Consider the following 13,854-nt stretch of genomic DNA (forward strand, 5'->3'; position numbering starts at 1 on the left):
ATTAAAAGAACTTGGTAGGATTATGTATTCCAGTAATAAATTGCATTAATATGCTGTTGATATTATGCATTGATGTATCAACTAAATCCATAGGATAAGTGAGATTTAAGATGAAAAAGATATGGTTGTAGCATATGCAGTGACATTTTTAAATTCAAGTTCTTCCTTTATTTTTAGGAAATTCTATTTAAGTTGTCAATGTTTTCTTGGTTTTCACGTTGAGAAATAGACTTAAGGAGATTGCAGTACTAAAACTTTGGAGGAAAATGAATTTCCTAATGTAATGTGTGCAGTTATTTCTATATTGTTTTTAGTCTTCATTTGCTATTTGAGGAATGAAAATATAAAAATCAAACTACACAGTATAATCATCTTGATTATGACAGTAAAAATATATCATTGTATGTGACTCATATTTCATTAAAATGCATATAAATATGTTCTGTGATATATATGTATATAATCTCCATAAATGAAAACTCTATTGAAATCATGTTCTGAAATGAAAATGCTGAGTAATTTTTTTATGACCACAGCACTTTAGGAGCATATATTTTATTATTTGGAACTGCTACAAGCCCACGAAGTGAACAGATTTTAGTTTATCTATTATCCATTTTGCTAGTGTACTATAGCAATGATTCATATATTACTTTAATGTCAAATTCTCGATTAAAGTAGAAACCATAATTCAATTTTCTATTGTGACTTCCTTGGAGGAAAAGTTGGACAAAAGCCAATGATTCTTAAATGTCTCTAAGGCATTCCGAAAAGTTAATCTGTTTTTCTCTTAGGAAGTTCTGAAATAGTGTCTAAAAAACTGCTTGGTACCACACCAACCAATTCCTTAACAGTGATTAAAGACAGGGAAAAAAATGATGCTATCTATCTAGGGCTAATTTTGCATGTCAAGGGCACAGCTCAAAAGGTTGGTAATATCTGACTTGGTGAGATATGCCAATCGATAAAAAATTATCTTCAACAGGATTAAGTTGGATTTTTTTTTCTTTTTAAACTTTTCACCTATTTTGTTTCTAAGCCCTTAAAGCATTAAAACATTAAAAGATAAATGTTGCCAGAGAAAAAACATACACAACAGCCCTTCTCATCGCCTGTACGCTTTTAAGACGACGTGAGGAATGTTAAAATTTCCAATCCTAGAGTTAAGACAAAGGAGGCGACTCCGCAGAACTTATCTTTTTGTTTTGATCAAGTAGTAGTGAAAATAACAGACAAGGTTATTCTGACAAGCGGGGGTGGTGAGTTCAAAGAAAGGCAATTAAGACGAAAGCGGAGCTCCAAATCTGGGGTCTAAGACACAAATCTTTACATTGGTGTGTGTGTGTGTGTGTGTGTGAACAACCATTTCATTTTTCAAGAACGTAGATGTCACGATGGTTTATTTCTTTATTTTTTAAGTTAACTTGCAAAAATCTCTTGATCAGGCAAAGCAGGTGATCTTTCAGCATATCTCGCACTTTACACTGGGTTTTCTCCACACGAAAGAGGGGTGCAGGAGTGAGATGCTACAGGTGAGCTAGGAGAACCCCCTGCTTGGCACAGGTAGAGAAAGCACACCCACAGCGAAAACACGCATTTTAAGCGCGGATCCAGCGGGGGCCCGCGTCGAAGTGCCCAGCGCCTGCTTTAATCCTGTGAGCTCTGCAGCCGGGATCCCCGAAGTCTGCGGGCCCGACCCGCAGGAAGAGACGGGGCGCCCCGCGCCGGTAGGGGGAGTGGGTTCTCCTCCAGGAGCGCGCGAGGCGGGCGCGCTTCTGTCGTCCCGCACGTGCGTCACGGCCCGGGACGGGCAGCCAGAGTCGCTGCGACGAGTCGCTCTAAAGCCCGTAGACGCGGGGTCCACCTGAACGGGTCCCCGCAGGAGCGCCGGCCCCCGAACCCCCACCCGCCCAGCTCCTCGGCTCCAGAGGGGCGCCAGTCCGGGAGGGAGGGGGGCTGGGCGGGGCCCCAGTAGCGTCCCCGCGCTCTCCGCGGCCGTCCCCGCTCCCCGGCTCGCCCCGTCGCGGGAGCTGCCCGGCCCCGCGCGGAAACAGCCGCTGTGACAGACGGAGTCCCCGCCCCGCGCGCCCGCACCGCCCCCTCCTCCCCCGCTCCCCCCCCCGTCGCCTCCCTACGTCATGGAAACACAGACGTCAGAGCCTCTCAGCCAATCCCGGGCAGCGGCCGGAGGAGAGGAGCGCGCGGAGGGGGGCGGGGGCAGCGGTGGGCCGGGGCTCTCGCGGAAGGAAGAGCGGGAGGGGCGCGCGGAGGCGCGAGGCCCCCGCCCCTCACTCCGACCACTCTCCCCCGACCGCGCGGCAAGTTCCAAACGCCGGGCGCGCGCTCTCCAGGCGGGGGCGCGCTGGCCGGGTTCCGCCCCCGCCCCCCCTCTGAAACGCCTCTCTCCGCGCCGCTCGGTCCTCAGTCCCCGTCCGAGCCGCGCTTCCTCCGCGTGCGCGCGCGCCCGCCCGCCCCCAGGCTCCCCGCGGGCCGCGTCACGTGACCGCGCCCAGCCAAGGCGGCAGCAGCGGCGGCGCGAGCTGCGGCGGCGGCGGCGGCGGCGGCAGTGGCAGCGGAGCAGCTGCGCCGCCAGCGCGGAGCGGGAGGCGTGAGGGCGCGCAGAGGAGGGAGCGCCGGGCCGGAACGGGTGAGCGTTCTCCCTCCGCCCGCCCCAGCCGTCTCCTCGGTGCCGACGGGGCCCCTGCCCGACGCTGCGGGCAGCCCCCTGCGCTCGGCCGTGCGCTCTCGGGGGCCGCGGGCCCCGCCCGGAGCCGGGCGGGCTGCGGGGCTCTCGGGGGGCGCTGCACCCCGCCCGCCGCCGCGCCGTTGCGAACGCGGGGAGAGGCCGGCCGGCGGGGCTGCCCGTGCCGAGCGCGGCGCGCCCAGTGTGCGGCTCTGCGGAGCCGGGGAGGCGGGTCCTGCGCGGACGCGGGCGGCCACTCGGCTGCGGCCGGGCTCGGGGCGGGGGCCGGGCCGGGCGCCGCCTCCTCGCCGGCTCGGGGCGCAGCGCGAGTGGGGAGCCCCGGCGGGTGGACGCCGAGCCTGTGGGCTCCGCCGCGCCTCCTCCCCGAGGTGCAGCTGCACCTCCGCGTGGCGCCCCGAGTCCGGCGAGCCGGGGGCGGACGCCCCGAGGGCCGAGCGCCGCCTCTGGGCGCCTCCCGCGGCCCCTCGGGGACCCCCCGCCCGCCGCCGCCGCCGCGACCCCCCTGCAGCCGCGCTTTTCCTCCCCCCTCGGAAAATGGTTCCTGCGGCCGGGCGAGGTGAGAGGCGGCCGCCGCCCGCTCGCGGCGGGGAGGCCGGGGGTGCGCGGGGGGCGGCGCGGCGCGGCGGGGGCCTGACAGCGGGCGCCCCGCGGGCGGCGGGGGGCTCGGGAGAAGTTGGCGCGGGCGGCCGGGGGCTCCCCGCAGCTTGTCTCCTGCCGCGCCCGCCGCGGGAGAGCGTAAAGGTGAGCGGGCTCCGCGGGGTGAGCCTCGGCGCGGGGTCCGGCCCGGAGTCCCCGCCCAGAGCCGCGGGGACCCGGCTCGGCGGGGTCCGCGGCTGCCCCGCACCTCCGAGGCGCCCCGGCGGCTCCGCGTCCATCCCGCCCCCGGCCGCCCCCGCCCGCGCTTGGTGACCTTGAGGGCAGCGGTGCCCCGCGCCCTGGGAGTCACCCCTCTGAGCCCCGACCGCGGCGCCCCGCGGGTGGGGAGCGGAAGCCCCGGGGGGCCCCGGGCTGGGTGAGGGCATGGATGCGAGACACCTCGGACGGCGGTTCCCCGGAGTTCCAGCGCCGCCTCGCCCTGCGCCTCGAGGCTCGGGTCAGGCCCCCGGGATGTGCGCGCTGCCTCCGAATCGCCTTTTGGGACTTAGTTTCAAAGGAAGCCCAGAAAATGCCTGCGATCTGCACCCCCGCTTTGGAGAGGGTCAGTCGGAAAGGACCGCATTCCACTTGCGGGGGTGGAGGGACTGTTCCCCCCGTTTTCCGCGGTGCTGGGGAACCCCGCGGCTCAGCGAGTTGGCGACCCCTGGTTCTGCGTCGCGGCCGCGGGCCAGCTCGGTCCCTGCGCGCGTCTCGTTCCCAGCTCGGCGCGGGGCTCGCCAGGCGCCCTCACTCCGGTGCCGGGAGCGGTGCCTGGCGCCCCGGGGAGGCTGCGGAGGCCGGGCCGGGGGGGGGTCTCTGGAGATGCCCCCCTCGACCCTTCTCCGCAGGAGCATTTGTCCCTTTTCCTGGGGCTCGGGCTCAGCAGACATCCATCTTTTACTGTTCTACGTGGTACTTTCCTGGGGTTATTAACCTAATGGCTCCCACTGGTAGCGATTGTACGTGAGTTCTATGGATTTTTGGGGTGCGTGCGTAAGTATATGCCTGAGTCTGGGCTGCCTTTCAACATGGAAGCTTTTGTTGTGTTTTGCCTCCCCCACCTGAGGACTATCTTAATTTAAAATAAAGCTCTTGTTCGGCGTGGGTGTATTTTATAAGAAGTACTTGTGAGGATCTGCTTTGATTGAGGTTTTCCTCGGGCAGAGGGTGTGTAAGCCCACGTGAGTGAGTGGGGGGCCCTCGCCGCTTGCCCTGTTGCTGTCTCCTCAGCCTGTCCCTGTTCATGAGGCAGAGGCGCATTGGGGGAGTTAGAGGGACTGGAGGAGAACCTGCTTTTTGTAGTTTGTGTTTTACTTGGGCCTCTCTCTCCCTCTCTCTTCTCTTATGCCCTGGTGAGTTCAAAATTGAAGCAAATAGAAGCATTTTCCTTAAAGGGGGCCTTTGAAAAGTAATATATGAAATGGGCTTATTTAGCCGTGATTTCGGGGGGGGGGCTTGCGTTTTAGTTTCTACCTTGCTTTGGATGAGACAGTTAAATTGCTGTAATTAAGGGTGGATCTCTGTCCTGATTTTGGCTTGGGTGTAACTGCAAAGATCTTTGAAAAGTAACTGTTATTTCCTACCATATAGTCTGCAAAAGTGAGTCACAATCGGGTGAGTTGAGGACAGAGCGCCACCTTTAATTTAAAATTTTGCGATTTTCTTTTATTAACATGGTGAAAATTCAGAATACGCCTTCTAGATTTTTACTGCAGTTTACTGTTGTCATTGGCATCCCCATTTAGATCTATAAGGTGAAATTGTCTTCATTTTTCTGTATTCTGTAATTTCTTGGGGGGATTTCTTCAATTTTGTTGGGAATATGGTTCTTAAAATTGAAGCTTGGAGTTCAGTCAGTGTAGGATTCTGAGCAGAGGTAAGAAACTAGTTTTGATTTGTGCTTATGATATAATAGTAGCGGTAATGAAAATCTGGATCTACTTAGAAGAAATAAGGAAAATAAAAGCTGTATTGTAAATAGATACTCAGAACTAGCTATTGCCACCAAATAAGGAGGCAACTATCAGCTTGATAGTGGTTTTACAATTTTTTTCAGCCTCTGTGCTATTAACAGATTTTGAAATAGACATATATACAAAATTATAAAATGTCTACCCTTGCTTGACCAAGGATAGTCATTTTATTGTTTGTTTTTCAAACAGCTTGACTTTTAGGTTTTACTAAGAATTTAACAATGACATTTTTAAATAATACAAAATGAGATGTTCAGCGGATACTTATACTCAAAGTTATTAAAGACCACGTTGGGGAAAAAAATTGTTTCTATATATGGCTCCTCTCAAATGCATCTCCTGTAAAAAGCAAATAGAGTTTTTAATGCTTGGATAACACATGCTGTAGTGATAGCTGAATTGATGAGATTTCCCTTCCCTGCCCACTTGATCCTGCCTGTCCTCCCTTCCAAATCAAAAATTTAAGTAAGGTACACGTCTCTTTAGGCACAGAATACTTTTTGATTACTGTCACTGCAGTTATAACACGAAGAAACAGTTCACTTTCATTTAATGAATAAATTAATGTGTGGATATTACCAAAATATAGTTTTAATTGCAAACCACAAGATATTATTGCCCTTCTGTCTGCACTTGAGTTTTAATTCACACTTGCAGTTTCATCATAAACTGCTTTAAAACATAGCTATTGAACTATAGGTAAATTTTATTAAGTTCTGAAATATCTGCCTGAGATGAAAGGTGGTTTATGCTTTTTCAATCTTTGCAATATGGCCCCAGGCTAAAAGGATAGTACTTAGCAATTAGTTTGATGTATGCAGAGTAATTATACATTGTTATGCATACTTTGATAGAATCCTTGATTTTTGGGGTTAAACTTACTGATTTCCTTTATTTGGCAGGCATTGAAACTTCATTTTGAACAGTACCTTACCATGTGAATTGAGTTGATTAGGTCAACAGATTTTTTTTTTTAAAGATTTATTTATTTATGCATATAAGAACTGGGGTACAGGCCAGAGGTGTGGGGGGTGAGAGGAGTCACCAGAGACTGGGGAACAGAGCAGGCAGATTGACTGAAGTACACTGCTGACGTGAGCAGCGGGTGAGACAGGAGAGATCTGCTGTGCCATGTGGGTCAGCTCCCTGGCCGGCCGGGGTTTGAACTCGTGCTGCAGTGGCTGCAGGTAGCTTCATAGGTTGTGTCTTCACCCCTTGCGCCACCAGGGAGGCCCCAAGTCAACAGATTTTAAATGGAATCGCCAATTATAACTGTTGGCATGGTCTTTTGGAATACTCACAGAAAAGGATATTTACCCTTTCAATCCCCTTACATTTTATACATCTGTGCAGTCAAAACTGGTTGTTTTCACTTTTTTAATTCTGAAATCTTATAATGAGTGAGCAAAAAATCAAAGCTGTAAAGATCAGTAAGTAAAAACAGAAGATTTGAATTTTTGCAACTTGAGTATTTACTTAAACTGTTGGAAGGGAATAAGCGTTTTCTAGTAGGTGTCAGGGTATTAAAGGATACTGAGAGTAATTTTATTTTGGAATATATAGAGTCAGAGGTAACATTGAAGGAAAAGAAATGATACAATAGTTGGGTGAATACTTTTCCCCCAAAGATAAAAATATTTAGTTTTAACTTTTACAAGTATTTTATATACATACATTGTAATGTGATTAAAAATTCTTATTATGGAAATTGTCAGATATGTGAAAGAAGAAAAAATAATATACATACTGGCCAGTTTTAATAGTTACCAAATCTTGGCCTGTCTAATTTCATTTGCATATTTATAATAAGGAACAAATGTTATAAATGGGGACATAGGACTAATAATTGAATCAAATTCGTACGTTTTATTCGGCAGCTTATAGAATACACACAGTAGTGTCCAATAATCTAGTTGGAGCTGAAAGATCACTTTTTATGTTCTTTATTGTTTTTGTAATATTCTGATTTGCAGCAGGTGTATAAAGGTAGTGCTTCCCAAATTTTCTTCTTTTAATAATAATGCCTTTGATTTATAAAGTACAGCATTTGAGAATTACTTATGTAGGATCTCATTTGATACTCAAAATAAATAATCCTGTGAGGTGAACAGACAGTTGCACCTTTCTTTTTCCAGATAACCAAAATGATCTGTCTAAGCCTGCAGGTCACATAGCTAGCAGTTAGATTAGCTAGGTTAGCTAAGACTGAACTCAGTAGCTTCTAGTTTTTGCTCCATTACTCTTTCTATTAGACATATCTATGTAAGTTTTTGAAAGTTATATAAATTTATGAAAATTCGGTTTCTGATCATGTTACTTGCTCTGTAACAATCAAAATAAGTTAATAACGTAATATGTATTTGTTTGAGTTTAGCTTTATAAATTTAACGTTGCCCATATTTGGTATAATGTAAGCAGCTCTTATCCTGACTTAACAGATGAGTAAATGAAACTGAATATATTTGAAAACTCAATTTTTCAAATTTTTTATATTGTGGATTGGATTATTTTTAAGTTAGGAATTTGGTTATCATAGACCTGTTGGTCTTGAAATGATTAGGGGTGTCTTAAATCTTGAGTTAAGAATAAAAGTTCCTTTTTTTAAAAACTGCAGCTGTGTTTTTTATGCAACATATTTATTACTTACATGTTTTTGAAATATTGATTTGTCATGCAATGAAATTTAGTTTTTAAAAGTTCCAAATGAAAAGATTTTAGTTTGAGATCCAAATCTTACTATAACTCTCACAAGGAAAGTAGAAATTCACTAGTGTTAGCATGCGTGAGGAGCCACCTGGGGGAGTTATTGAAAGTGCAGATTCCCAGGCATTGCTCTGCAATTCTGATTCAGCAGATTTGAGGTGGGGCCCACAGTCTGCATTTTGAGAAACGCTGATGTTGAATTTATAAATTGCTTAAAATTATGTTGTAGGGATGCCTATTAATTAGAAGGACCTCATTGCCTTATCTGATTTTGAATATAGCAAAGTTAGTGCTTTCAAATGGTTTTGACTGTTGTAACTAAGTTTGATATGTGGACTTAGTAGTGGATTTTGTGACAATTGTAAAATTGATAAATTGAAAATATTTGATCTTTGTGCACTCTTTTTCCAGAAAAATCTATCGGTGATTTTTATTAAATTATTTATTAAGCACAGTAAACTCCTAGACAGAGAATGTTCCCTTTTTGTTTTCATGCCTCATTGTCTGCCATTTCTAAATGACTTAGTTATGGGGCTTATTTTTGTAGAAATAATGCATGCTGTGTCAGTATATTTACACCTTAGCTCATATTTTTTTGTTTTGAGGAAGGACTTTGAATGTTCCTTTAAACTAAAAAGACATAAAGTGGTGAATAAGTATGGTCCCTTACTAGTTTTCAGTTAACAAATAGCGCTTCCTTCATAAACACTATGTTAGTGCCTGATAATCTTTCGAGAATATTCACGCTGTAAGGCTAATTGATAATTTATCCTACTGTGCATTAAAATAGAATTTGCTGTTATTTCACTTAAATGTTAAATAACAGTTACATAGTTCAATAATTACTGTAAGGTTCATTTGATGTTAACTGGTCTGTCTGAGCTATTTCATCTAATACTGTATACCACATATGGAGTCCTTTCTATTTAAGACTGGTTTTAAGCTGCAGTTGTTTTTGCTTTATAACAATATAGTAATATCCTGTATTTGTACTTAAAATACACTTTTTATGAAATTCATTTCAGAGCATGTCGATCTCAAGACTGTTCTGAGGATATTTATGTTTGTTTTTACCAAAACTTTGGCTTCTTGCTACACTTTAGGATATTCCTGACCTTAATAATCAGGAATCATGACTTATGGTTTGCTAATGATCATGGAAATAAGAGGCTAATGCAGATTTCTGGCAGAGACATCCTCATAAAACTATGGGTAAACTTTTACCCATGTTCTTTTGAAGCTATTTTTATCAAATTATTTCTAGGACAGTGTCAACTATTCTAAACTGCAGTGTTTTAGTTATCTCTTTGCTGAGACTGTTATCTGATATTTCTAAGTACAGTAATTTCTTTCTAACTATGTTGTTTCTCAAAAGCTGGGATACCTGCTTTGTATTAATATTACTGTCACCTGGGCCTCTGGGGTAAAGACTAAGGATAGTTTTGAATGGATCGGTGCTTGCTTACACTGTGAAATCTGAGATTACACTGCCTAATTGTAAACTGGTATGACTACTATAAAGACTTGATAAATTTAGAAGTAAAAGTCTTATGTTCTAAAATGTAGCTCTTAAGAAGGTTTTGTGTTTAAATAAGTGTTTTTTAAATAAGTTTGTTAGTAACAGTGCAATTATTGTTCACTGTATTAGTGAATTTACTGCCAGGATTTTTAAACAATCTTTTACTCTCAAAATTCTCAAATCTGCTGCTTTAGATACCTTTCACATATGTGCCATTTTTTTTTAAAATAGTTTTCCTCCTGTTATTTTTTCACTAAAAACTTTCATTGGTTCCTCCTTTTTCTCTATCTCAAGCTGTAGTTTTGATCTGAAGCTAAAGACCTTTAATAAAATAGCTCCGTATTTTCTGAAAGTGTGTTTTAGAACACTGGTTCTGAGAAATATTAGTAGGGGTTTTCTGGGGAGAAGGAGACAAAGCAAAAATTCAAGACATACTGGTTTTTGTGATTCCCCCATTTGGGACTTCTCCCATACTTTGATAGACTTATGTGGACTGATTTATCTAAATGTGTTTAGGGATTTGCTCCCCTGTTTTATGGAATCCCTTTAGTGCAGCATCTCACCTGTTTTTTTTTTTTTTTGTTTTGTTTTTGTATTACCTAACCAAGAGCATCATTTTGCACAGCTCCACGGGTTGCTGTTCATAGCATAATCTGAGTTATGAAATCTGGAACATAATCTGAATTATGTAATCTGGAATTGAGAACAGTGCTACAGTACTGTAGTACTTGCTGACTGCCCACCATGTGACAAGCATATATCCTGGCATATACTCTTCTCATTCCCTTTGGTGTGACCCCATGTATGTTTTCTCTCTCACCCAATAGAACCCTCTTCTTGTCAATCTAAATGTTCCTATCTTCAATTCTCACCATTAGTCACCCTTTCCTAGTCACCACTCATTAATTTTCTTGTCTGAATTTCTCTACGTTTATTGTCTGGGTTGTACACTTCCCAATAGCCTTCTAAAGGGATAGTATATAGTATTTTGTTTTGGTAATTTCACATGGAGATAATATGGAGGAGTTAAGAACATGGGTTCTTGCGGATGTGTAAAATTTTATCCATCAAATGTTTTAAAATACTGACCAGTATTTTTTGGCAGCCTGATTTAGAAATTCGATGTGTGTATTCACATTGTTAAAGTAAAGCAGATACGATTGAGGAATTTTTCTTGGAGACTTTCTAAAAGTTTTACTTTTGGAATTACAATTTTTAGATAGATCATAGAACAACCTGTTTTACTTCTGGCGGGCGGCCTACATTTCATAGAATGTTGCTAGGACAATAGAATTTAGCTTCTAAATATAGCAAGTCTTTTTCTTGATTTCACTGTAGTAATTTATTTGTCCACTTTAGATTTTACTCTGATTGTAATTAATCATAATAGCTAAAATATATATCTTAAAATGGCCAGTTTCATTTTTCCTTTGCCTTATGTTAACCATTTCCTTTCATCTGGATTGATGTTCTTGTTGGATCTGTAATCCACCAGCAGTACAGGTAAAAGAACCATAATTTGAAGCATATATTGTGACTTAAAATGTAAAGTATTACTCTTACAGTTTCTGTTTATTGATAGGAACACTGGTGGAGCGTAGTTTTTAAATATCTGTTTGTTGCAGGGTCTGATTTTTCTGAGAGAGTTTTTTCCCTAACTGTCAGCTTGTGACCTGGTCGCTATCGGCATCAGGAAGGAGTAGAGGCCTGTGTTCTCTGTTACAGACTAGAGCACTGTTATGTGGTTATTCATCTAACTGCCTTCCTTGGGTCAAGAAAGGAAAGCCCGTATTTGACTTTATCATTTCTGTTGAATGCCCATGTGATATATGGAACCATAATTTCAAGCATTCGATCTATTTGTGATTTATATAGAGCTAGCAGATTAATCAGAAGAGGAACATTGTAGTGGTGTTACTAGTTTAAAAAAAAAAAAAAAGCGGAAACCTATGAAGGCAGAAATCACTGAAACTAGCAAAAGTGAAATGAGTTGGGACGCTTTGTTTTTTTCCTATTAGACTTTGATTTTTCTTGCTGGGACACTGTGGACAACTTTGGCATGTCATCTTTGCTGCTGTACTAATTTCTAGAGTTCGGCAAGATTTTCAGTTTCTTTGCTATAAGTTTGTCCCTTCTTTTCGACTTATACCCCAAATCAAGTGAGTTATGCTTGAACTTTTTTTGTTTAAAAAATGACTCAGGAACTTCCTGTATTTACTTTGGACACTCCTGACAACTAATATGATGATGAGAACTAGTGAAGAAACACCGGTGCAGATAGAGAGCTGGAAACAGGGAAGATCAGTCAGCGAAGTAGAAAGAGATGATGGCTAAGTTTGGGGAAAGGAGCTCCTTCAACATCAGACCCTTTTACTCCCAGGTGTCAGAACAACAAACATCAGTCAGTGTCAGCCCTTCTGTTCCTGCAAAGTGGACTTAGGGCAAAGTTAGAATCACTTGCCTTTGACGCAGACTCTACTATTTTTATATATGTAATGGAGTCCTAGACCTTACCAGTTCTCTCTTGCCTCTACATCTCTTGTTGCAGCCTTCCTCTTGTTAGGAATGGCCACCTTTTTCCAAGCCTGTACATCCTCATGGTTTTCCTGTATGTTACTGAAACTAAAACTTATGATTTGGGTTTTCACCCTGTGGTGTTACCTTTAGGTCTGCCTGGACTTAAAATAAATTTGCTGTACAGATTGAGATTTTCCACTAAAAACTAAGTGTCCCTGGGTATAAATCACTTGTTTTCTTTGTTACCTTCCGAAACATTGTTAAATATAAAGACAGTGAGTTTTATTATTTTCTTGGGAATTTTGGATTTAAAAGAAAACTTGCTTTGGGGGAAGAAAAAAAAAAAAACAAGACACCACAAAAGTTGGTATGGCCGTACCAGGTCTTATTCTCCCCTGCCCCTATTTTTCAAATTTTTAGTTTTTTATTCTGTTAGATTTACCCTTTAGTTTTGCCCTTTAACTAGCTTATTTGATATTTCGTCCGTGGTATGCTGTTTCATTCATGAACATAAATATTTATTAAAAGGTGAAATTATCTAAGATTTCCAGTTAAAGAAATGGGATATAACTGGCATTTAACTCTGCTACCTGCTAAAATCATACTGAAAGTTGTGGGAATTTATGTTAAGGTCCCCAGCCCCTTCCCTCACTAATCTTTCAGAATGTTGGGCAGAGCTGAAGTGTCTTCTCTAAGGACTTTGACCAGCTCAAGGGCAAGGACCTGAAGATTCTGACACTGCCCTCTGTGTGAGTACTTTTTCCAAAGAAAATGTCCCAGTTTGATCCCTGTAGTGAACTCTATGGTTAGAAAGCTCCACATGTGAGTTCAGAATTTGTGTTTAGCTTATTTGTTTCCTATTCTTTTTTTTCATAATTAAAAAATTATTTGTTACAGCTTTATTAAGGTAAAATCGACGTACTAGAAACTGCACTTCTTAAAAAGGAAAAATTTGAATTTTGACATATGTGTACGGTGAAACTACCATCACTGTCATCCTCTTAAATATTTCCTGGTGCCTTTTGGTATCTTCCTCTTTTCCTCCCATCCACTTTCTCAGCAACCATTAATCTGCTTTTTGTCATTATAGATTAATTTGAATTTTCTAGAATTTTTTGTACATGAATCAGTATGTGCTAATTTTTGGTCTGGCCTTCATTCAGCATAATTATTGTGTTTCATCCATTTGCATGTTTTAATAGTTCAGTCATTATGGTTGATAAGGATTTCATTGTATGGATATATCAAAATTTGTTTACCAGTTTCCCTGTCGGTAGACATTTTAAAGTTCCAGTAATTTACAGCATCTATTCAAGTTTTTCATTCAATTTTTAATTAGGTTGTCTTATTATTGAATTATAGTTTCTTTATATACTTCTGATAAAAGTACTATTGTAACAGGGTGGTCCCCAGGAAAGGGGGAGGTTCCCTGCCCCACCCAAGAGGGTGGAGCTGAGCAGGGAGAGGAGAAGCTGCAGAGGAGACTGAGGAAGGAAGGAGCAGGATGGAGCCAGGAGACCTGGAGGAGGCACATGGAGCCTAGAGACACGTGAAAAAACTGAGCTTGTCTTTTGGTCCTGGACTGGGTGACACAGATGTGGGTGAGACCCGTGGGGAGGTGACAGTGGCAGCTTTTATCTTGATGTTGATTTTGCTCTTTTCCTTCCGGGCTTGTCTGGTAGTTTCTGACCCTTTTCTGTGGGTCCCCACTGGAAGATGCTTTAGACTTGTGGCAGGCTTTGGGGCCTTGCTCTGGGCCGATCCCATATGGATGGACTTTTACCCACGAGGGGACGGGTAAC

At 43.7% G+C, this 13,854-nt stretch overlaps 1 protein-coding gene across 4 annotated transcripts in view; it reads left to right on the forward strand.

Moving 5' to 3' along the window:
* Nucleotides 1-2,494: 2,494 nt before the first annotated feature.
* Nucleotides 2,495-13,854, forward strand: part of ATP2B1 (ATPase plasma membrane Ca2+ transporting 1) — a 121,322-nt gene continuing 109,962 nt past the window's right edge. Inside the window, exon 1 of one of the 4 annotated variants that reach the window (XM_054696143.1) lies at nt 2,495-2,647. The gene's annotated coding sequence lies outside the window, so the exon portion shown is untranslated. Of the gene's footprint in view, nt 2,648-3,003; nt 3,261-3,823; nt 3,903-13,854 lie in introns of those variants that run through there. The other 3 variants (XM_054696147.1, XM_054696144.1, XM_054696145.1) reach the window with 3 other exon arrangements.

The sequence above is a fragment of the Talpa occidentalis genome, unplaced genomic scaffold (genome assembly GCF_014898055.3).
Source record: "Talpa occidentalis isolate TD23 unplaced genomic scaffold, MPIMG_talOcc4v2.1 talOcc4.16, whole genome shotgun sequence".
NCBI lineage: Eukaryota > Metazoa > Chordata > Mammalia > Eulipotyphla > Talpidae > Talpa > Talpa occidentalis.